This window comes from Aotus nancymaae, unplaced genomic scaffold (genome assembly GCF_030222135.1).
Source record: "Aotus nancymaae isolate 86718 unplaced genomic scaffold, 86718_ANA_hifiasm-v0.15.2.pri h1tg000016l, whole genome shotgun sequence".
Classification (NCBI taxonomy): domain Eukaryota; kingdom Metazoa; phylum Chordata; class Mammalia; order Primates; family Aotidae; genus Aotus; species Aotus nancymaae.
This window is the reverse complement of record NW_026988428.1, coordinates 13,435,110-13,461,681: the sequence shown is the minus strand read 5'-3', so window position 1 is coordinate 13,461,681 and position 26,572 is coordinate 13,435,110. Positions and strand designations below refer to the sequence as shown.

The 26,572-nt window shown below is 35.5% G+C and overlaps 1 pseudogene; it reads right to left on the bottom strand.

Moving 5' to 3' along the window:
• Nucleotides 1-26,572, bottom strand: part of LOC135275247 (uncharacterized protein C12orf50 homolog) — a 65,942-nt pseudogene that overhangs the window by 31,889 nt on the left and 7,481 nt on the right.

Below are 26,572 nucleotides of genomic sequence, written 5' to 3'. Positions count from 1 at the left end.
GGTCTTAAGTTGGGTGTACAGAGAGTTTGGTCAAGACTAAGTAATCAGAATTTGTAAGTTCTAAGAATATTAAATTTTCACTTTTTATTTGCATATTTTCACATCCAAAATTTTACATATATTCTCAGTTTTTCAGGAATTTCTATGGTACATATCTCCAGAGAATTTTTAAACAATTTTGTAGAGGGGGCATTCTGTCACTTCACTGTGCGGGGCTTCTGAAAAATCACAAGTGACCACTGCACAGAGAAACTGATCACCAAATGTGCAGTGTAGATTATACTAGTTTTCTACAGTAGACTAATACATCTTTCTGTGCTCTCTCAGTTTAAGCTTTAAGCCCTCAATAAAGATCTGATTCACTGTCCCTTCCTCAAACATCATGGCCCTGCCCTACTCCCAAGCTGCCAGTCCAATGATTTGGAATCCATATTTTTAACAAGAGCTACTAAACTGGGCTTCTTGGAGGCAAATCACAATTATTCCTATCAGTGTCAGGCTGCGATCCAAGAATATTTTAGGGGTTCAATACATAAAATAAGGAACAAAAGAAAGAAGGGAAGGGATCAGGAAGATTCACAAGTCTTCACTGTATCAAGAGAAGTAGTTCATTGAGCTGAATGTCAAAGAGAAGCCAAACTAATAAAAAATAATCCAAAATGTCATAAAAAGCTGTCAATGCATTATTCCACTATGGGTGAAATTTAAAATGTTATGCTAGTGAATCTTCCAAAAAGGTAGTATATTATTAATTTTAAGACCCAAATTTAAACTAGTGGGAAAGCATATAATGCACTAGGACCTACATCACAGTTCATTGTCAGTTAGTAGAGTATATCGTGTCTTTAATTGTTAGTTCTGAATAATTTTGAAACCTTTTTTTCCCTTCTTTTTAAAAATTCTTTTTTAAATAACCAATACAAATCCATGGCAAGACAAATATATCTAAGGCCAAAAAGTGATAGAGCTAATGTCTTACTTGAAGAGGGATCCTCTCTGCACTTCATACTGATATTCTCAGTAGCATTTAATACATGCGTTGTAAGTACTTGTCGGGTAGTTAGGGAATGCTTTAGATGAGGACTGTCCTTATTATCTTTTAAAGGAAATTAAGAACATAAAATGTCAATATTAGTTTTAAAAAAACTTTCAGTTGGTATTTCACTATTCAAACATTACATGATGGGAACAGTTCTTTAAAATGATATATATGTTTATTAATTGTGAGGAAAGCATCATTAACATTCCCTAGTTGCCACATGGATTTCCAAATGTCATCAGTAACAAAACAAAACTCTGAAACTATAGCTATTATTTTCAATATGTAAATTTTAAAATGTGGCAATATTTTTAATATCTCCATATAAAACTTTTAAAAGGTTTTAAATTTTTATGTTGAATGGTCCCATTTAAGTTGGGGTTCTGAACATATTTTAAATGTAACAACTTTAACTTGTCATATGCTTTGAAGCAGAACTAACTTCTTGTTACATGCTTTGGAGCAGAACTCCTTGGTAGGGCTTTCCACAATGATGAAAATGTTCTAAATGTTCCTAAAAAGGAAAAACAACAAAGAAGTTCCCCTGAAATAGGCATAAAACTAAAACTCCCTTTAGGTCATTACCCGACTCCCACATTTTTCATGCACAGAATGGAACCCTAGGAATTAAGCAAAACAGCATCTGGGAGGTTAGAAACTGGTCAGAGATTTCAGCATCTACATACAGCTCGGGAGGTAAAATTTGGCACAGAAGCCTCACCAGAGTAGAGATATCTTGGTGAACACCCCATGTCTCAGTTGATAACCCAGTAAAGCAATGCTGTAGGGGTGAGGGTCATATCCTAGGAATGAGGACTATACCTTCAAAGAAATGAAAATTAATGTATCACCCCTAATAAAGGCCAAAACCAGTCCTTCACAGAATTAAGGTGGCCAGCTGATAGTCTAGCTGCATGCCAGAAGAAAAGTTTCTTTCTTAAAAAACAACATCATTCATACACCATGTAATTTTTATCTATAATGTTCAGTAGCAAATAAAATATCAGAAGGGCATAGTAAGACAGAACAAATGAGCAAAAACCTGAGGAAAATGAGAGATATCCCAGTGTTATCAAACAAGAAGTTGGAAAATATAACAGGCACATTGTCAAAACAGAGAACTGATAGAGAATTTAAGTAGAAAATCAATAAAAAGGTCAAACAAATTTAGAATTTAAAATATGGATTGAAGAGCAGAGAGGAAGAGAATTAGTGAACAGGACAGTAGGTTGGCAGAAAGTATCCAGATTTACCTAGAGAAATCAATAAGAAAAAAAAACACATTTAAGATGGACTAGAGTCTTAAAAACGCACCAGACAAAAGAGAAAGTCAAAATGGCCAATGAGTTTATGAAAAGCTGCTCAACATTATGAGTCATCAGGGAAATACAAATTAAAACTACAAAGATGTGCCACTAGCCCCCCACCAGAAAGGCTAAAGTTAAAGGACTGAAAATTCTCATTGTGGGTTAGGATACAGAGCAAGCTTATCTCAAAGAAAAGGAGGGCTTATGGCCTTTAGAAGACATGTGCAAGAAAGAATGTTAACAATAGTCCCACACTGGAAATATTGTTCATCATAATCCCAGTATTCGATACTCATGGTGCTTTCGTGTGTTGTTTTTTGTTCGTTTATTTGTTTACAAACGTATAAAGAGTGGTGAAAAGTCTGAGTTGTTAGACCCACACATTTCTAGCTGAGGTCTAACAATGGCAATGCTCAGCATTCTCATTTCAGTTCATACAGAGATGACCAGAGAATGGCTGGAGACAGGAGGGGGCAGCACAGCACCGTGCAAGAAGCTCTGACTCTGGGGAGAGGTGAAAGGGATCTGAATCCAAGTTCTGAGGCTTGTCGGTGCGGGAACCTCAGGAGAGTCACTTAACACTTCTTAACTTTGTTTTCTCTTTTGTAAAATAAAGAAAACAGAATATAGCAGGATGAGTAATTTCTACGATTTAAGATTATAATCTCTGTGAGATGTATGTATATGTGTGTGTGTACGTATTTCCCCAAGGAGCAATGATTCAGTGTCTGCTAATTCAGTGTTCAGGTCAGCTTTATAGAACGTAGCTACCAGGAATAACAACAGTCAATCGTGTGTGGGTTTGTGTGTGTATCAACTGTGTGTATATGTATAGACTATATACAGAGAAGAAATGCCCATGTTTTCATATATACATACATATATATAGCATACATCTTATATATAGATATGTGTGTATATATGTGGCATATATCTATCTGTCTGTAGATATTTACAGCAATATAAAAAGGCTACTGCTACAATCAACAGCATGGATCAGTCTCATAAAAAGAGCATTAAGTAAAAGAATCCAAACTAAAAGAGTTCAAACTGTATATTTCCAGTTATATGAATGCCAAAAAATGCAAAATTAGCCTATAGTAAGAGTGAGCAGAGTAGTGGTTACCATTGGGAGAAGACTACTGACTTGGAGGGAAGGAGCCATCTGGAGTACCATAAATGTGGTTATATTGATACACACACACGTAAAATTTTAAGAAGCTATTCACTCCAGATCTGTGAACTTTATTAAAGTGTATAACACATTAAAATAACATTAAGATAAGACAATACCTCAAGTATTTTTCTTGAAATTGAACACTAACTCATTAATTATAATTTCAATTTTTTATCACCTTCATTTCAAAGATGTCTTATGAATACAGGGGTCTGAATATGTTTAGATATATCTATCATATACATATACCCAGAAGATTCTTTTATCTAGTGACACAGAGAACATTATGATGCCTGGAAAATCAATAAGCCTAACTATGCCAGAATCTAGAATGCCAGATGATGGAATTCTTGTAACATCCTTTTGGTATGGTTGTTCAACCAGTTTATGATAGTAATTTATAACAATATTACAGTAATAAACTGGTTGAACAACCACACCAAAAGGATGGTAGATAGACTAATGACTGTATAATGACATTCTCACATTTTCTAACACCCAACAAAGTAGGGAATATATTACTAATGTCACAATGTGAAGGAAAGTTTACTTTTATATGAAATCATTAGTTTATCAATGGTTGAAAATAACTTTTGATTAACCAGAAGGCAATTGGATTTAATAATATTTCAACAAAATGTCCAATTAGAATTGCTCAGGTTAAGTGGATCCCACTTATACAGGTTATATAGACAGTGGGAACTCCGATGGGAGAAACTAGCAGTGTTTCTAATTTGCAGCTAAACTGATTACTTCAAGGCAACTAAACAATGCCAGCTAGACTAAAATGCTGCAGATATAAGAAGAAAGAATCAAATTACTTTAGCACCAGAAGAAAAAAGAAAAAAAGCATACACAGAAGAAAATGGCTGACACCAGGACAGCAGAAAGTATCACCAATATGCCTAAGATATACTGGTACTTACTGACACCTGCTCTCAACTCCCTTCCTGATCTTCATGCACATTGTTCCCACCAGCCACACCTTTCAATCTCCCCACAAACTCTCTATATATTTTTAAAACGAATGCCTGGAATTTTCAGTCAAAGGATTGATTTTCCAACATGTTTATGCTAAAAAGCAGTTCCAAAATATTTAAGCTATAATACACAGTTAGAATGTGATGTGTTGGCACACATGATATATATTTGAACACAGCTGCTTTAAAGCAGACTTACTCAAATGACTTATTAAGTGCCTCTTTCATTTACAGCTCTGTTATAGTATATTACAGCACATACATGACACCTAAATTCATTACAGTCTGGAGTTGAGCGTACACACACACACACACACACACACAGGCACACACACACATCAGGTTTCTCATTAAAATATGGAAAATGGAATGTCTTACACACTGAACACAAATTCGCGCAAGGTATTTGGTAGACATTTTAGTCTCTGAAAGCATCTGATTTTGTAACGTACCTCCAACTCCCTGTGTTAAACATGACATGGTCAAAAAAAGAAAAATTAGTTGTAAAAGATAAAATTCAGACATTTGTTATGTGGTGATAGATTCAGTCAATCAGTAATAAATTAACTCACCTCCATTTTCAGAAGCAGCAATGTCAGTCCCTGGTTTCCTATGCAATGATGCTTTTATTTCACCTTGTCTTTCATATTGGTTAAATTTTTTCGGAACTGTAAGACTATCTCCTAGAAATAAGAAGAAGAAAAAGTCACTCCAGAAATTATTAGATGCTTAAATAAGAAATTTATGGTAGAATTCATGATGAAAGTAAAAAAGTTTTCAAGTTAATGCGAGTATTGTTTGAACAGTGATCTAATAAACAATAAATTAATAAATAGATGAGTTTTAAATTCTGTAATTGTCAACAAAGAAGTAAACGAGTATATTCTCCTATTTGGATTATTAATTCAATGGCAATTAAAAAATTTATGCTATCTAACACTATTGTATGTATTTAGTCAACACTAAACATATGGATATGTTTCTCATATACTGAATTTTGTAATATTGCTTTTGATTTTATCTGTTCACCATGAACAATCAGATAAAATGTATTAACACTACAAAATGCTAATTGCACTGATAATTAAATAACACTCTCGGCTTTCCTCATGCACTTCTAGATAATTTTCTTCTAAAATAAACAAAAGCAGAATAAAAGAGACATGACAACCTAATGCAATGTGTGATTATGGATTGAATCCTAGACCAGGGGATAACATTAATTTTACTATAAAGAACATTAATGGTATAATTGGTAAAATTTATGGGAAAAGAAGGTTGTAAATGATAGTTATCATTGGTAATTTTCTGATTTTTATATTTATACTACAGTTATGTAAAAGCAAAGCGATATCATTTCTATAACTTATTCTCTTAAAGAGCTCCGAAAATTATAATTGTATATTTAGAGAGAGTGAAAATTGAAATATGGTAAAATGCTAACATTTGAAGGAAATCTAGGTGAAGGCTATATAGGAATTAACTGAAGCTATTTAAAAATAAAAGCCTTGAAAGCATAATACAAAGCAAAAGTACATACAATAGTCTTCATAATATGCCATCTTTTTTTTTTTTTTTTTTTTTTTTTGAGACAGAGTTTCGCTCTTGTTACCCAGGCTGGAGTGCAATGGCGCGATTTCGGTTCACCGCAACCTCCGCCTCCTGGGTTCAGGCAATTCTCCTGCCTCAGTCTCCTGAGTAGCTGGGATTACAGGCACGCGCCACTATGCCCAGCTAATTTTTTGTATTTTTAGTAGAGACGGGGTTTCACCATGTTGACCAGGATGGTCTTGATCTCTTGACCTCGTGGTCCACCCCCCTGGCCTCCCAAAGTGCTGGGATTACAGGCTTGAGCCACTGCGCCCGGCCAATATGCCATCTTTAATGTTCATTGTTAACTTATTTTTTTCTTTTGTTTTTATTTCCTTTTGTTTTTTCTCCTCTGAGTAGTGCAGCCTTGCAATCTGTCCTTCCCTATATGGCTCCCAAGTCTTGCAGACTCTTCTCCATCTGATGGTGTGTTGCTGCCACCTACTGCCACACGTTTGAATAGTTCGCTACAAACAGACTTGCACAGCATCTTGTGGATGTTCATCCACAATAAATCAGATTCTCCAAAAGTAAGCGCCATAAAACACAGAGCCTTTGATTTGTCCTCCAGCACGGACCCTGAAATAGTCTTGTCCACAGAAGACTCTCATTCAATGACCAAATAATCTTTGTCCTGCCGCTAGCGTCATTCTGTGATCTCTTCTTCTTGGGCTAGGCTTACTTTTCTATTCAGAATAAAAAATCTAGACCTCTTTCACAGGGGTGATTTATCTCAAAGACAAATAAAATGGTAAAAGCAAATTATTTACAGGATTACCCCATGGAGTGTGTAGTGTCATTGTGTGTTATGAAGTCTATTCATTCTGTCATTTCTCTAGGATAACATAATCCCATTAATAGCAGCTTTGGGTCATCCAATACAAACACTTTTTTCTAGCTCTCAATTACAATGTATTATTTATCACTTTATTCTTCTGTACATCATACTAAATAATTCAGTCTATCACACCAAGTATCTCTTATATATTACTATGAATGCTGCCTTTTCATTTCTTACCTTTTTGCAATTCACTGCCACTTTCCAACGTCTTTTCTGACTCTTTCTCTGCTCTACGGGCCACACTTTTCGAGGATGAAATACCTGGAGGAATATGAAATCCATAGTCTTCTCCTAATCGAACATAAGAAAAGTAATAGTTAGTATATTGATCACATCAAGTATTATAAAATACAAAAAATGTTTGATTTCTTACCAGATTTACGACAAATCTCCTCAATTGCTCTTATTTCTTCAATTTCTTCAGGAGTCCTTGTCCATAAACTAGAAGCATCTATAGGATACATTTTTCTAGTTAAATTTTCCCAAAGCCAAATAATGTGAAAATTTATAAACTAGAAAGAAAAACCCCAAATACTGTTTTCATGGATAGATTATGTTTTTATATGTTTAAAGTCAATAATTTTACATACTAGTAATAGTTTCAAGTTGCTACATTTTAAGTATTAAAGAGAGTTAGTCAAGAGAAAAGAAAGGACTATGTAATATGTACTTTGAAATGAGATGCTGAATGTATAGACTCAATGTTGAGATGATGTATGTTTATTTGGAGGTTGATGTAGGCATGAGAGACATGGAGCTGCAGCACACAGAAACAGTAATAAGTAGCTCTGTGTATTCCTAAGCACAGAAACTATGGTGGCCTGTGGCCCACAGAAGGACACATTCCAGCACAAAGACAGAGTGAGAGTTTATTTTTCTTCATGTTTATCTTGTATATGCACACTTTCTGGCACCACTGTTTTGGGTTGATATGGGACGCAAAGGATGGACTAAACTGCAAAAACCTGGGTTCTAAACTTGTTCATACTCTTGTGAGGATGACCTAGAATAATGCAGATGACAGTGCTTTATAGATTATTAACTATTACATAGACCTCTGTAACTCAAGGATTAAATGTGAAGCTAATATATTATTAATACATATGTATATAAATAGAAACATGTGCATCAATGTGTTTTAGAAACAATTTATATAAAAAATGGAACTTATTAGTATCTCTCTATATACTAATATATACACCTGTATATATTTAAGCATCAGATATGTCTCCCAACCATCACACAACAAAAAATTTCCAATCCAAATGATCATAAATATGTTAGACATAGAACAAATTAGAACATAACGAATTAAATTTGTTTAATACAATTCACGTAATCTTCTCAGCAAATTCTGCCTTATATATTTCATCATAAACCTCTATAGTTAAACATATATGTAGAAAATGTTGCGAGGTTTGTGAATGCGCATTATAAACCTGAGAAAAGGTCTACTAACCATTTTGTTCTTCTATTTCCTCTTCTTCCTCAAAATTGGTTTTTATAACTAAAGGACCGTGGATGGGTCGTGATATATTTTCCTGAGGTGTCAAAGGTTTCTGATTCTGGGTCTGGAGTGGAATTCCTTCCAGACTTTCTTTCTGTAGTGTCATATCTGCAGAGAAAATGCAACATTTTAGTCCATTAAAGATAAATGTGATGATAAGTATATTCGATAATCAATCACTGCCCTCCTAATTAACTATATATTATTTTACAACATGTATAATAATAATGCAATAATAGATTGTGTTTCTATGCATTAGCAATGAACAAACTGAAAATGAAATGAAAAATAATCCCACTTACAATAGCATCAAAGAGAAAAAATATTTAGGAATTAATTTTAAGATGTGCAAAATTTACATTCTGAAAATATTGCTGAAAGAAGAAAAAAATGTTGTTGAAGGAAGTTACAGAAGTGTTGAAATGGAAAAATATCCTTGTGTATGGATTGATTTGTTGTTGGTATGGCAATATTTTCCAAATTAATCTATGGGTTCAATACAACCCTTATCAAAATCCCAACAGACTTCTTTGCAAAAATTGACAAGCTGATTCTAAAATTTATATGGACATTACTACAAAACTAAAGTAATCAAGACTATCCGAACTAGCATAAAAACAAAAATAGATCTACGTATCATTGGAATAGGATTGCAAGACCAGAAATAAACCTTTATATGAATCAATTTATGCTCAATTGGTTTTCATCAAGGGTACATAGACCATTCAATGGAGAAAGAATAGTATTTTCAACAAATGGTGCTGGGACAAGTACATAGCCACATGCAAAGTAATTAAGTTGCACAACTTCATCACATTATAAACAAAAATTAATGCAAAGTGGATCTAAGAACAAAATCCAGGAGCTGAAGCTATAAAACTCTTGGAAGAATCCTTAGGTTATACAAAGCTTTCTTAGATATGACATCAAAAGGATAAGCAATCATTGAAAAATAGCCAGCCCCCTGGCACATGGAGGTGAGCCACGAGAGCACCTGTCAACAAGGCCTAGATTTTGCTGAAAAGCAGAAAAGCAGTTCCCAGCCCTCTCAGCCAGAGAGTGAAGAGACACTCAGAACCCCAAGGTGATGCAGAAAGAATGAGTAAGATCCAGCCTGGGCAACATGGCAAAACCCTATCTCTACAAAAGATACAAAAGTTAGTCAGGTGTGATGGTGCACACCTGTAGTCCCAACCACTCAGAAGGCTGAGGTGGAAGCATCACTTGAACCCCAGAGGTTGAAGCTGCACTTAGCCAAGATCATCCCACTGCACTCTAGCCTGAGCAACAGAGCAAGACTCTGTTTCAAAACAAAACCAAAACCAAATGAGATATCACTTCATACTACAGTGATTGCAATTATTACTTTTTTTTTATTAAAAAGACAATAACAAGTGTTGACAAGGATGTGAAGAAACTGGAATCTTCATACATTGCAGTTGGGAATGTAAAATGTTGCAACTACGTTAGAAAACAATTTGACAGTTCCTCAAAAGGCTGAACATGGAGTCATCATAAGTCCCATCTATTCCATTTTCAGCTACATACAAAGGGGTGTAAAAATATACGTCCATATTGTAAAATGTTCATTTGTACACAAATGTTTATATCAACGTTATTTATAACAGTCAAATAGTGGAAACAACCTAAATTTCCATTCTCTGATAAATGGATAGATAAAATGTGGCATATTCAGACAATGGAGTGCTATTAGGCTATAAAAAAGAATAAAGTACTGCTGCATGTGAGAGCATGGGTGAATTTTGAAAACACACTAAGTGAAAGAAGTAATTCACAAAACAATAATGTATGATTCCATTTATATAAAATAACAAAAATCTATTTGTAGAAACAAGAAGGAAATTAGTGACCGTGTAGGTTTCAGGAGTTGGGAAGAAATGAGGAGTAACTCTTAACGGGTGTGGATTTCTTTTTTGGAGTGATCCAATGTTCAAAAATGGAATATTGTTCTTTGATCCATTTTGAGTTAATTTTTGTAATGTGATGATTTTCGCAATTTTTTTCTCTCTACATTTGAAATCATTATATTCAGAAAACATACACTGCACAATTTCCATCATTTTAAATTTATCTGGGTTTGTCTTATCACCTAGACTGTGATCTATACTGGAAAATATTTCTTGTGCACTAGAGAAAAACGTCTATTTCACAACTGTTAAATGGAATGTTTTGCTGAAGTATCTTAGGTCTAGTTCCTTTACAGTTGTCCAAATCTTTTATTATCTTGTTTACAGTTGTTTGCATGGTATATATTTTCTATTCTTTTAGTTTCAGCTAATAGTTTCTGTTGAATTTAAAAGAGTGTTTTCTGTAGACAGCATGTAGTTTTATCTTTATTTTTATTCTCACAATCTCTGCCTTTTGATTACATTTTTTAATCCATTCACAATTAATGTTATTGATATAGTTGGATTCAGGTACACGATTTTACTTTGTTTTCTATATGTCTAATGTCTTTGTTGTTCTGCTGTTTCTCTTTCTTTTACACTGATGAATATTTTCTAGTATAATATTTAATTTCTTTAATCATTCTGCATTTTTTATAGTATTTTTTCATTTGCTCTATGGCTTACTAAATATTTCTGAACATCAAAATCTATTTCATATTTATACTAATTTAATTCCAGTGATATATAAGAGGTTTCTCCTATATAGGTCTATTCCCTCTTCCTCCTTTCTGTGCTATTATTGTTACATACGTCACATTTCTATGCATGACAAACCCAATAACACATTGTTATATTTATTACTTAAGATAATTGTATGACTTTAAGGAGATAAGAGAGGAAAAAAGATCAAGTATGTTTTTATAGTTTGTTCTATAAACAGAGACTAATCATATTTTTATTTATAATTTCTAATTCTCTTCATCTGTTCCTATGGATTTGTGTTACTATCTGGTGTCATTTCTTTGCCATCATACAGTTTTGCTTCCATCTGCCTCCTTTGTGTGGCTATTGTTGAATATAGTACATTTCTAAATATTGCTGACTTAAAAAATATAATTTTATAGATTGTTTTACAAAATTTTAAAACAGATTATAGAAGGAAGAGAAATATGCCCTTATGATGGTTTTATAGTTACACAACTACCTTGATCAGCATACTTTGTTTCTTCATGTGGATTTGAAATACTGACTCAGGTCACTTGCTTTCCAACTGAAAATTTTCCTTTAGTATTTAAGGTATGCATACTGGCAACAACAAATTCTCTGTTTTTGTTTTCTGGAAATGTTTTCATTTTGCCTTTAATTTTGAAATACAGCATTTAAAACTAGTTTTCTGGACAAAGATTCTTGGTTGACCCTGTTTTTTCTTTCGGCCTACAGTGAAAACTGCCTATATTGTTTCTGACGATAAGGTAGCTGTTAATCATACTGTGGTTCTATTATATGTAACAAAATATTTGTATCTTGTTGTTTTCCAGAATTTGCCTTTATCACCGGTATTTATCATTTTTAACATGATGTGTCTGGATGCAGATATATTTGTGTATATCCAACTTAGAGTTTGTTGAGCTTCTTGTATATGCAGATTAACTTTTAACTAAATTTGAGGAATTTCAGCCATTAGTTTTTCCTTCCTTAAATTTTGGTAAAATGCCTCATATTTCTCTTAGGCTCTGTTCATCTTTTTTTCATTTTTTCTTGGTTTTTCGGATTGCATAATTTCTGTTGATTTATATTCATATTTACTGGTTCTTTCTCTTGCAGTTCTCAAATCTACCCTTGAGCCCTTATACTATATTTTTCCATTTCAGTTATTGTGTGCTCAACGCCAAAATTTCAGTTCGTTAAGGTTTTTTCATAGTTTTTACCCATTGATAGTCTCTACTTGTTAAAATGTTCAATGAGCATTGTCTGCTCATGAACGCCTTTCAAAGAAGACATATACACAGGCAACAAGCATATGAAAACATGCTCAACATCACTAATCATTGGAGAAATGCAACGCAAAGCCACAATGAGATACTATCTCACAGTAATCAGAATGGCTATTATTAAAAACCAAAAAATAACAGATGCTGGCAAGGCTGCAGAAAAAAGGCAATGTTTATACACTACTGGTCAGAATGTAAATCAGTTCAGCCATTGTGGAGAGCAGTTTGGCAATTTCTCGAAGAACTTAAAACAGAAATACAATTTGACCCAGCAATTCCATTATTGGGTATATACAGTCTACTGTGAAGACACATGCATGCGTATGTTCATCAAAGCGCTATTCACAATAGCAAAGACACAGAGTCAACCTAAAGGCCCATCGATGGTAGGCCGGATAAAGAAAATGAGGCATATATCCACTATGAAATACTACACAACCATAAAAAAGAATGAGATCATGTCCTTGGCAGCAACACGAATGGAGCTGGAGGCCATTTTCCTAAGGGAACTGACACAGGAATCGAAAACCAACATTGCACCTTCTCACTTCCAAGTAGGAGCTAAACATTGAGTACACATGGACACAAAGAAGGGAAGAACGGCCACTGGAGCCTACTCAAGTGCGGAAGATGAGAGGAGGGTAAAGATTGAAAACTACCTATCAAGTACTATGCTTATGACCTAGGTGACAAAATAATACATACATCAAACCCCAGGACATGCAGTTTATCTTTAGAACAAACCTGTATAAACAAACCTGTACCCCTGAAGCCAAAATAAAAGTTGAAAAAAAAATCGATGCACAGTTGAACATCACATTCCTCTCACAGGAGGCATTCTATTGCCTCCTGTGTTTCTATAAGTGAATTATACATTTCTGTTTTTTTGCATGTATCATAATCTTTTACTGAAAACTCAACATTTGTGACAATATTTTGTAGTAACTCTGAATATTGATCTCCCGCCTTAACCTGAAGCTTGTTGCTGTTTGCTTTTTAATTTTTGAGTGACTTTGTTGAAATACTTGAGTAAAATCTATTTTCTCCCACAATATGCAGCCTCTGTTGTCATTCCTCAGAGGATGTAGCCTTGGCATGTCCACAGTAAACAGGGATAACAAGGGCTTTAGCAGGATTCATTTTGCCCCTTTCCCTATTTTCTCCGCTAAGTTGTCCACCTCTACTGGTATCACACTGAGATATTAGCTTCCATACATTGCTGGCTTAATGCTCTGTTGTGTCATCAGTGTATAGGGCATAAATTGCTACACAGTTTAACCTGAGCAAATTCTGACTCCTTCAGAGAGCTAAGCTTGGAGGCCAATCTTCCAAGTTTGTTCCGATCCCAAAAGAGCTATTTTTAATTGTCTCTTTACCAGGTTGTCTTTGGTAAACTTCTAGCTGGTTTGCAGTTTAGTTTGCTCCTCTCTCAGAGAGACTGGCCTCCTCTTAATTACTTATCTCGAATCACCACTGTTTTCAGAGCATCCATAATTTTAAACTTCCCCACACTATGTTCTATTTCAAATAAATTTGGGTTTTTTTTGGAGCGCTTCAGAGTTTTCTACTCTCTACCTGCACAAAATCTCAGTGCTAATGCTAAGAGCAGGGATAGTCACTAAATTCTTTTGGAGTGACACCCCTGTTTTACAATTGGGGCATGAAGCAGAGGTGCTAATTTCTGGTCTTTATGACTTGTGCCTCTTGGCATGGGACCTCCACCCATGCTCCATCTGAGGCAAAGGTAATTGGGGTCCAATGATTCCTAGTCTGCTGCATGTGAGATAGAACTTTTGCTTTATGCATGGGGCTGGTGAAAACAAGATTCAAATCTCTTGGAACTTTTGCTTTATCAATGGGCTTAATGAAAACAAGATTCAGGCCTGAAAAATAGAGCTCTAGCAACATGGAGTTGGGAACTGGGGAGGATAAGAAACGTTAGCAGCTTTCTTCCCCCCCAGACACATACTATAGTTCTTGACTAGAATCTAGACATAGAAAGAGCTCTATGTTCTTGGCTCCATCCATTCAGAGTAGAGCTTCTGTCACACTAAACTGAGAGGTGGTGAAAGGAGTGGGTGGTTGTTCCAATACAACAGACTTACCATTTCTACTGGCTTTAATAGATTTTATTTGAATGACTATGAGTTCGTTTGCTGTATGCCCTTAAGACAATTTCTTGAAACTTGGAAACATTTTTAACATGTAAGTTTCATCAACTATGATTATTTCACTAAGGAACAGGTTTATGGAATTCTTCACAGCATCATTCTGAAAGTTATCTAGTCATCACAAAATTTTTAATGCAAGTAGAATTATTTACAAGTTTGCCACATTGTTCACAATACCTTAGAAGAAGCCCATAGATAAAATTTTCAAATAAAATCTTCCAACGGAGATAGTGAAAACCTTTTTTTTAAAATAATTTTGTGAAATCTTCTAATTGACGTGAGTCTTCATATTATTTCAGTTTACAAAATGTTTACTATATTATAACTGACTGAGCAAATATTAGAACAACATGCTCATTCTGGACATTAGGTTTTAGCAAGTGTCTTACTCCTTTTTTGCCGCTGTAACAAAATATCTGGATAATTTATAAACAACAGAAACTTTTTTATCAAGGTTCTGGAGGCTGAGAGGCCCAAGGTCAAGGTGGTGGCACGTTTGGTCTCTATGAGGACTCTCTGCTTCCAAGATGGTGCCTTGTTACTGTGCCATCTAGAGGAGATAAATTCTGTGCCCTCACATAGAAGAAGGCAGAAGGGCAAAAGGGCAAAATAGACCAAACTCTGTGTGAAGCCTCTGAGGCCTTAATCTTATTCATATTCAACATGGATTTTGGAGGGATACAAACAAGCCATAGCAGCAGTATATACTTTTTTGCCTTGTAAACAAATAAGAATAATATTGATCATCATTCATCTCATTAAAAGACAATTTTTCAATATAATTATACTTTGATGTGCCATAATTATCAATATTTGTAATGTAGTTATGTTGTTTTAATAAATTAAATGCCAGTGATAATTGTAACAAAAACTCAGTCCTAAAGGCATGTGTTAAGAAAGTCGGTTAAAGAACATAAGTCTCCATAATACGGAAACTTCATACAACAAAAATTTAAATCTATACGTATTTTTGTTATATCAATGTTAATAGGTGATCAATAAACTCAAGCATAAATATATTAGGTTAGGGTAAAAATATGTGAAGAAAGTTAAACAGTAATAGCTTTATTTTTACTTTTCTTTTAAGTTCAGGGGCACATGTGCACGTTTCTTTTATAGGTAAACTTGTACCATGGGGGTTTGTTGTACAGATTGTTTCATCACCCAAGTATTAAGCCTAGTACCCATTAGTTATTGTTCCTGATCCTCTCCCTCCTTCCATCCTCCACCCTCTGGTAGGCCCCAGTGTGTGTTGTTGCCCTTTATGTGTCCATTCATTTTCATCTTTAGCTCCCTCTTGTAAGTTAGAACATGCACCATTTGATTTTCTGCAGTAGTTTGCTAAGGATAATGGCCTCCAGCTCCATCCATGTCCCTTCAAAGGATAGGATCTCATTCTTTTTAAAGGCTACATGTATTCCATTGCATATATGTATTAAGACCATATTTTGTTTATCCAGTCTATCATTGTTGGGCATGTAGCTTGATCCCATGTCTTTGCTCTTGTGAATAGTTTATGGCTATCGTTTTAAGATAAAGAAAAATTTCCTTAAATAAAGAATTGTTTGCTTAAGCATTTTTTACCTTTTTAAAACTGTGAAATGTAACACATACACAGAAAAGTATGAAAATTATAAAACATATAATATAATGAATATCACAAATTCAACACCTAAGTCATGTTATAATAGCCTCCTAAACATCCTCTTCAGTTCACACAACTTTCCTTTCCCATACTCACAACAGGTACCTTCAACCTAACCTATTGAAATCATTTTTTGTTTTTTCTTCTTATCTCCCTACTAAGTGTGCATCCCTAAACATAAAGTTTAATTTTGTTTGTTTTTGAACGTTTTATAAATAGAATTAAGCAGTATCTATTCTTTCTTGCCTTCTTTAATTTAATATTTTATCTGTTAAATACCTCCTTACTCACCTGTTTCTCCTATTTTCGTCACTGTCTAGTATTGAAGGAATGTACCACACTTTATTTATGCATTCCACTTTTGTTGCACATTTGACTGTTTCTACCCTTTAGCCATTACAAACAATGCTGTTATGTGCATTCTTGTATTTAATACATGTACCCAGATGTACATGGTAATGGATTTCATTAGGATATATGCTTCAAAAGTGGAATTGCTTGGTCCTAACTTATACATAATTTTAACTGGACAAGATAATGGTAGACTGTTTTCCAAAGTGCTTGTATCCGTTTACATATCCTCCTAAAGTGCACAGAAATTCCTAATGTTCTTTGTCTTCACCAACAATTGGTAGAATTTTTAATATTTGCCAATATAATGGGTATATCATATCTCAAAGTGCTTTCCATTGGATTTTCCTAACTATTAATAAGATTGATCATCTTGTTTATTTACATTTGAGTTTCTTCCTTTTCCAATGCCTGTTTATGCTTTCTGCTTATTGTTCTATGACAGCGGTTCTCAAGTAGAGATATTTTTACTCCCTACCTACTATGAAATATTTGACAACGGCTGGATATATTTTTGGTTGTTAAAACAAGGAAGGTTCTAGTAGTATCTAGTAGGTAGAGGCTAAAGGTGCTGCTAAACAATCTACAGTAGATAAGAGAGACTCCAACAAAGAACTATCCAGTCCAAAATCTCAATAGTGGTGAAACAGAGAAACCTATTCATTAGGTCCGCAGACCTTTCTTGTTTATTCATATTCATATATTGAGTTCAGGTCTTTCCTTGGAGTCACATAAGCACACATGCTGCAAATATCCTCTTATTTGTTGGTTTATCTTTTCATCTTTTATATGATGTTTTTGATAAATACAAATTTTAATTTTAGTGCAGCCAGATTTATTCATATTCTCTGAAATGATCAATATTTTGTGTCCTTATTGTATTTTGAAGTCTTTGAATATTGGCCTTTTACACTTTGATCAAGAATTTACCTAGAATTGATTTTTATCTATTGTGTGAAAGAGAAGTCTATTTTTCCCTCATTAAGTGAAAAGACCACCCATTGCTCATCCATGCTACCTGTTACAAATCAAGTGTCCAGTCTGTTTCTGTGGTGTAGTGGTTATCACGTTCTCCTAACAAATCAAGTGACCATCTATGGAAAGGGCCGTTTCAGCTACTCTGTTCCATTTACCAATCTGTCTAGCCCGTGGCTAATACTGCACTGTCCTAATCTCTAGCACTTCATAGGCCTTGATATCTGGTTGAAAAAGTCCTATAATTTTGTTATTCTTCAACCATGTCTTGACTGTTTCCAGCTCTTTGCACTTCCATATACATCTCAGAATCTGTTGAATTTTCATTAAGATTATCGTTTTTCTATTTTTACAGTAGATGATAAGTATCAAATAATTATAAGATGTCATTAGATAAATTCATAATAAGAATGAGAAAACTTTTACCTTTAAAGTCAGTATTGAAAAAATGTTGAAAATTACACCCTTTGCAACTATTTAAACTTATCATTTGAAAGTTTAATGAAAAACGTCTTAGTGGATATTTCATCACAAATAAAGACCATTGTTCATCACACCTTTCTATTACATGTGTTTAAATACACATCAGAGGGAGAAAGAGATACGATGGGAAAGAGCACATTTAGTTAACAGAAACTACCCAATTAGAAATATGGAATAAATCATTCAAGTAACCAAGTAATGCAGTAAAACTTCAGACACTGGTAAGTTTACCTCTCTGCAATGATTGAAACAAAAATGTGCTGAATTTGACAGATATTATTATATCTTTGTTAGAGTAACTTTCCTATGAGATCACAAATACCAATGGTCTTTGCATTTTAAGAAACTACTATAATGCACTTTCCATGAATTTATACATAGATAATTTTTGTCACCTTGATTTTTCTACCCAAAGCATAGCTTCATGTCACTAAGATCAACTTTGATGTGATCACATGTATTTCATATAACTCTTTTGAAAACTATATTTTTAACAAATATTGTATAGTAATTATTATTTTGGCTTGTTCTTTAACATATATTTTTTGCTCTCATTTTAGGTCAAGTATATCAGGGCATTTTTTAGGGAATCACCTTTTTCCCATTTTCAATCTACTTAATGTGAGTAACGATGACCCCCGGGACCCAAAGATTAGCTAATCCCCCAGCCTGAACAACTATTAAGGATGAGCATGTTTTCTACATCGTTAGATGAGGTTCAATACTCAGGCTTTAGCTGAATAAGAAAGACTTATTTCTTCTGATGTTAATTGAGAATGATGATGCTAATGAAAAGACTGATTACTCACTCTTTGCCAAGAATTCTAAACTATTGAGTATTTATCTGTTAAACGTCTAAAACCCAGTGACAGATACTATTACTATCTCTACCATACAGATGAAGAAATTGGCCCACAGAGATATTAAGATGTCCATGTTTATAGTGGCAAATATGTGGTAGGTTGATGTTTCAAGCTAATCTGAGCTAGAGCTACTATTCTTAATCTAAGCCTATTCTGCTCCAAAATCTAGGTCTGAGCTTCTGGAGTAACTGCAGTATATAGAGAAGGACAACTGGCTAAGAGCCAAGAGTTGGTGAAGGAAATATGGATCCAGCCAGGCCTGGGGTCAGCTCTGTCCCTAATCTCTTCAATTATATTAGCCAAGAATTCCAGTTTTCCCATGAATAAAATTGAGTTGGGTTTCTCTCCTTAAAACCAGTAATGTACTGGAGTGGGCTCAGATAAGCATGTGAGAACTGAGAAATTTTCAGGAATTTTGCAAGGGTACTGATGTCACATTTATAGCTTGAAATTGGCTGTAGAGAAACTATTTGCTTTATGCTAATTGTCAAATGTGAAAAACCAGAGCGATTTTGTTTTGGATTTTTTCCAGTTGGTTTTTCTGGGGGAGGGGAGCGAGGTGGGGGAAAAGAGCCAGTTGTTAAAACATTTAGCACTACTCCATCGTTTATGACCAAGACAGTCTCTACAAGAACTTACAATAGACCATCATATCACATCAGATCATGCCAGGGCATTTCATTCATGAACATCTACTTTACATGCTTTCTCAATTTTCAAAACAAATTCCGTTTTTTAAAAACAGATGTCATCAACATTATCATCATAATGCAGTATTTCCTACTCCTATAAATACTTCCATAGCTAGAACACACATGCAATACAAAACAAGTAGGATAAAAGAAACTTTTGTATAAACAAATTATTTATAACCAAACAAGTTGTTTTTATTTAGATTCACTAGGAATTGGGCACTGTCCTTCTCTTGTCCTTCAAAGAGTACAAGAAATGCTAACTTTTGTAAAATTCACAGAGCGGAGGTTCTTCACAAAGTATTTTTCTTCCCCTTTTCACTAGTTCTTTAAGGGCACCCCATGGAATTGTTTGCTTAGGGCATTAGGGCAAATCTATACAATGCTTGTGTAGATTTTAAAATAACTAATTGATCTTCGTAGTATTTTTGCAAAAAGAAAATAGTTTAATCTAAACGTAATTAGGAGGAAACAAATGAACAAATCACCTTAGAAGATATCCTACAAAACAACTGGCTTGAACTCTTAAAATTTATATGACATGGGGCAGGTGCAGTGGTTCATGCCTGTAATCCTAGCACTTTAGGAGGCCAAGATGAGAGAATTGCTTGATCCCTGGAGTTTGAGACCAGCCTAGATAACATGGTGAGATCCCATCTCTACCAAAAATTACAAAATTAGTTGGTCATTGTGGCATGAGCCTGTGGTCCCAGTTACTCAGGAGGCTGAGGTGAGAGGGTCACTTGGGCCCAGGATGTCAAGGATGCAGTAAGCTGTGTTCACACCACTGCACTCCAGCCTGGGCAACAGAGCAAGATTCTGTCTCTAAACAGACACATGTATAGGACAAGGAAAGAAAAAAAATCCTGGGAAATTTTTAAAGAGATATAAGATTTTTAAAAAGAGATTAAATAGAGACATGACAACCAATTGCAATGAATGATGCTTAATTGGAAATTGGATGAGAAAAGAAAACCAACAATTTTACGGCTGTTGTACCCAACGTTTGGTCCCAAGAACCTACAAGTAGGTTATACTGAATTAGACTACAATTAAACAAGATATACCGAATTAGACTACAATTTAAACAAGATTGTCAGGTGATTTCGGTGCATACTATATTTTGTGAAAACATTGCTATTACAAGCATTATCAGACAAGTAGAAAATTTTGATACAGACTGAATATTAGACATTGTTGAGTCTATCAATTCTATCAACATTGATAGAATTCTCTATATATGATAGTCATGTGTGATTATATCGGAGAATGCCCTTGAACTTAGAAGGTACATGCTGAAGTATTTAGCAATGAAGTGTGAGAATATTGGCAACTAACTCCCAAATGGTTCCAAAAAACAAAAATAAAGAAATACGTATTTGTACATTTTATGCAGATATATAAATACAATCAAGGAAAAAGAGAAAGTAAACATGACAAAATGTTAATTGGTGAATATAGGTGAAGAATGCATGGCTGTTCACTGAACTATTCTTGTAAATTAAAAAATAGTAAACTATCTTGTAAGTTAAAAAATGTCTCAGAAAGTTGGGGAGGAAACAAAAGTATAATGAAGCATCAGTTTCACTGGTGGTCTAAGTGGTGACTGAGAACTGTTTTGGTTTTTGGTGGTGGTTGTTTTAAGCTCACCAGTTAATTCTAATGTGGAGCCAGAATCGAGAGCATGGGGCTGAGACAAACATCAGATGGGGTACCTGGGCTTCTGAGCTTCATGTAATGTAAGCAACATGTTTCAGAAAAGAGGGAAATATATATTGAGAAAGAGAAAAGAAACCTTATTTAATGGAAGTACACATAACTCAGAAGTGCTATAATATCTCACTCTATACTGTAAATTAAAAGGGAAAGGGAGTCTTCTACTAAATATGAAGAACTTTAATAGCTTTGAAAAGAAGTCTATGGGGTAGGATGGGATAGAATTAGCCCCTCAGAGGGCAGAAGCCAGATCAGGAGGTCTGATGCATGGTCATTCAAATGATAAAAAGCACTGGAGTACACTTTAAATGTCATGTCTAATTTTTTTGTGAGACACTTTTAGAGTCAGACAGAACTATGTTTAAAGTCAGAAACTGCCACTTATGAGAAGTTTTATATTGCCTAAGATATTTGGCCTCTACACCTCATTTTCTTTATCTGTTAAGCCAGGAGACTATACCTATTTGGCCAGTTTTTATGATGATTAAATAAAATTAGGCATGAAAAGTGCTCAGTATAGCACTGCCATATGGAGCACGCTTAACAGATTATTCTAGCCCTAACACTGGGTATGTGATTTTCTGATTTCTTATAACTCCACTTCGTTTTGTAAAAGCCATAATGAAACTGCAAGTTTACACGGTCCTATAAAGCAAGTTGTGGAGGTCTTAAACATGACTAACAAATGTTAAGCCTGAAGAACGAATATTTGAGTTCTTGCTTTTATTTTTTTGTAGGTTTGGATACTCTTTGGTCCTTGGATGAGAATGGATGCAGTATGTAGTCAGGATAAAGAATCTCCCAACCAACACAAATTATCCCAGGGGCTACCATTCGGTGTGCTGTGGCATTTCCTTAAGCCCTCTCTTTCTTCCCCAGAGAGGAAAGAACTAAGTTGAAGAATTTTTACCCTTATAACCATTATAAATTGTCTTCTTCTTTTCTGAAATATACACACACGCAAATTAGCCTGTGTGTACTGACTCAAATATTCAAGTAAAATATTTATTAAACTATTTAAAAACAATTTATTCGCAAGTGGCTTTTCAAGACTTCACATAAAAGGCAGGTCATAAATACATAGGCTAGACATTCTAAAGAAAGCTGACCAAAGTTTCGTTTAAAGTGGCCAAATCAGTTGTCAAAGGCATCACTGGACACTGACTGAGAATAAATAATTATCAAATGATTCCATTCAATTGTTCACTACAGAATAAAATGGCAACTAGCCAAGAAAAGATGAGCAATTTCCATGTTCGAGCTAGCTACTGTGTTTGGAACAAAATTTTCTTCAGCAAATTTTAGAACAAATAAAAAACAGTTTGTCTAAGAGAGTACACTAACCTCAATGTATACCATAGGAGAAAGAATAAGTGCCTACCAGGCTTGCAAAGAAAACACGAATTGTACTCAGAAAATGTCTAGGGAATTCTCATGGTAAATATTAACAAAACTATGTTTTCTTAGCATTCTCAATTGGTTTAGCAGCTGTTGGCTTTTAAACTTAGAGATAATAACCAGAGGGATTATGTTGTCTTTTAAAATTCCATGGTTTATAAACATGTAAATAAAATATCTTTTAAAAGAGTCCAAAACCTTTCAAAATTCACTAGCAGGTTGAAGTTTAAATTGCAAAAAGAATAACCGGCAGTTTTATACCCCCAGACAAAAAGAGTAGGACTCCTGATAATTGTACTTAGTGCTTAAAGATAACATACAATGGCAAATCATCTAATAAGAAATTGCTTTTGGCAAGTGCCTCATACTGGAAGAGGACAGCTGGTGATTTAGACAGCACTGCTGTGGCTCCAACTCACCTATTTAATATCGACTATGTGACAGGTCTCAATTCATCAAGCAGAAGCTCTGGAAAGTTTCACGGGTTGCACATTTAAATACATAAATTTTGTCATATTTTAACCCAGAATAAAATTACACACATTGTACAATGCTCTGTATGAACCTATACTTAGCCAGTTACAGTTTGCTATGAATGGTTTGTAATAATCCCACCCTGCATTTATCAATTAATCATATGCATTTACTGACATTCATAAAGGTGGATATTCATGAAGGTATTACTTATAAATTAGTCTTTGTCTAAGGTGTAAAGATTTAGGACCTCAGTTTTGGTTAACCTGGGCTTTGGTAGATAGATATTCCTGGAAATATTGTAGGAAATATCAGGTCTAGCAGGAATCAAATTATACCTTCTGAGGTATTGAAATATTTGCAAATAAAGAGGCTATGCAGTAGTTCAATGCCTATTTCAACTGAACTTGTTAGTTTATCTACAGTCTGCTAATTGAATCCTTTTCCCTAGAGTACAGAAATGTGTCAGGCAGAGGGAAAGCAGTTACAGATTTAACACAAATAAATGCTGTTCAGGGATTCCTGGGGTAGAACTGGCCACTATATGAGAGACAGTACTATGTGGTTGTGTTAGGTGTTTGAGATATATCAGTGAACAAAATACTTTTGCTCTTATGGAACTTTCATTCTATAGGGAGGAATTAGACAACAAACAATAGATATATTAAACAAGTAAATTATATTGTATCTGAGCAATCATTGGGAGTATGGCAATAAGAAAGTCGAACAAGGCAAGGAAGTTTGGAAGTGTGTAAGACATGCATGGAAAGGTTGACTACATTTCAAATACAGTGTTCAGAATAGTCTTGTGTAGAACATAATCTTTTAACAAGGCTGTGAAGAAATACGCTAACATGTGCCAGGAAAAGCAAGTATACAGTGTGATTGGAGTAGAGCAAGCAAGTATATGGGTGTGTGATATAGTTTGACTGTTTCCCCACCCAAATCTCATCTTGAATTGTAACTCCCCAAATTCCCACATATCATAGGAGGAACCAGGTGGGAGGTAATTGAATCATGGGGGCGAGTCTTTCCCATGCTGTTCTCATGATAGTGAATGAATCTCATGAGATCTCATGGTTTTAAAAATGGGACTTTCCCTGCACAAGCTCTCTCTCTCTCTCTGCCTGCTGCTATACATGTAAGATGTGACTTGCTCCTCCTTGCCTTCCACCATGATTGTGAGGCTTCCCCAGCCATATGGAACTGTAAGTCCACTAAACCTCTTTCTTTTGTAAATTGCCCCGTCTCAAATATGTCTTTACCAGCGGCATAAAAATGGACTAATACAGTAAATTGGTACCAGTAGAGTGGAGCACTGCTGGAAAGATACCTGAAAATTTGGAAGCAACTTTGGAACTGGGTAATAGGCAGAGGTTGGGACAGTTTGCAGGGCTGAGAAGACAAAAAACGTGGGAAAGTTGGAACCTCCTAGATACTTGTTGAATGGCTTTGACCAAAATGCTGATAATGATACGGACAAGGAAATCCAGGCTGAGGTGGTCTCAGATGGAGATGAATAACTTCTTGGGAACTGGAGCAAAGGTGACTCTTACTACGTTTTAGCAAAGAGACTGGCAGCACTTTGCCCCTTCCCTACAGATTTGTGGAACTTTGAGAGAGATGATTTAAGGTATCTGGCAGAACAAATTTCTAAGCAGCAAAACATTCAAGATGTAACTTGGGTGCTGTTAAAGGCATTCAGTTCTAAAAGGGAAACAGAGCATAAAAGTTTGGAAAATGTGCAGCCTGACAATGCAATACAATAGAAAATCCTATTTTCTGAGGAAAAATTAAAGCTGGCTACAGAAATTTGCATAATTAACAAGGAGCCAAATATTAATCCCCAAGATAATGGGGAAAATGTCTCCCGTTTATGTCAGATACATTCACAGCAGCATCTCCTAACACAGGCCCAGAGACCAAGCAGGAAAAAATGGTTTCATGGGCTGGGCCCAGGGTCCCCATACTGTGTGCAGCCTTTGGACTTGGTGTCCTGTGTCCCAGCCACTCCAGCCATGGCTGAAAGGGGCCAAGGTACAGCTCAGGCTGTGGCTTCAGAGGGTGCAAGCCCCAAGCCTTGGCAGATTCCACATGGTGTTGAGATTGCAAAAGCACAGAAGTCAAGAGTTGGGATTTGGGAACCTCCACCTAGATTGCAGACTTAGAATTCATGCCTGTAATCCTAGCACTTTGGAAGGATGTATGAAAATGCCTGGATGCCCAGGCAAAAGTTTGTTGAAGGGGCATTTCATGAAAAATCTCTGCTAGGGCAAAGTGAAAGGGAAATATGAGGGTAGAGCCACCACACAAAGTCCCTTCAGGAGCACCACTTAGTGGAGCTGTGAGAACAGGGCCACTGTCCTCTAGACCCCAGAATGGTAGATTCACTGTCAGCTTGCACCATGTGCCTGGAAAAGCCACAGACACTGAGCAGCAGCCCAAGAAAGCAGCCAGGACTGGGCTCTGTACCTTGCACAGCCACATGAGGGGAGCAGCCCAAGACCATGGGAACCCATCTTTCGCATCCACGTGATCTGGATGTGAGACATGGAGTCAGAGGTGACCGTTTTGGAGCTTTAAGATTTGTCCACCCTGCTGGATTTGGATTTGCATGGGGCCCGTAGCCCCTTTGTTTTGGCCAACTTCTCCCACAATTCAAGATGAGATATGGGTGGAGACACAGCCAAACCATATCATTCCACCCCAGCCCCTCCTGAATCTCATGTCCTCACATTTAAAACCAATGACGCCTTCCCAAAAGACCCCAAAGCCATCCCACTTGGAATGGCTGCATTTACCCAATGCCTGTACCCCATTGTATCTAGGAAGTAACTAACATGCTTTTGATTTTACAAGATCATAGATGGAAGGAACTTGCCTTGTCTCAGATGAGACTTTGGACTGTGGACTTTTGAGTTAATGATAAAATGAGTCCCCTTTAGGGGACTGTTGGGAAGGCATTATTGGTTTTAAATGTGAGGACATGAGATTCAGGAGGGGCCAGGGGTTCAATGATATGGTTTGGCTGTGTCTCCACCCACATCTCATCTTGAATTGCAACTCCCACAATGCCCACATGTTGTGGGAGGAACTCAATGGGAGGTAATTTGATCATGGGTATAGTTCCACATGGAACTATAAATCTATTAATATAGTTCCATGCGGAACTATAAGTCTATTAATCTTCTTTCTTTTGTAAATTGCCCAGTCTCGGGCATGTCTTTATCAGCAGTGTAAAAGTGGACCAGTACAGTGTGGTAGAAAAATGCAGAGAGCTTACAGGGCACCAGATCAAATAGAGTCTCTCATTATATTTGGGAATCACTGACATGTGGAACATATTCAAAATCATAAGGCTAGATGAGACCACCAAGAAAGTAAACAGAGGAAAAAAAAAAACAAGAACTAACTCCTAAAACATTGCACATGTAAGAGGTTGGGGAAAAGAAGACAAACAAT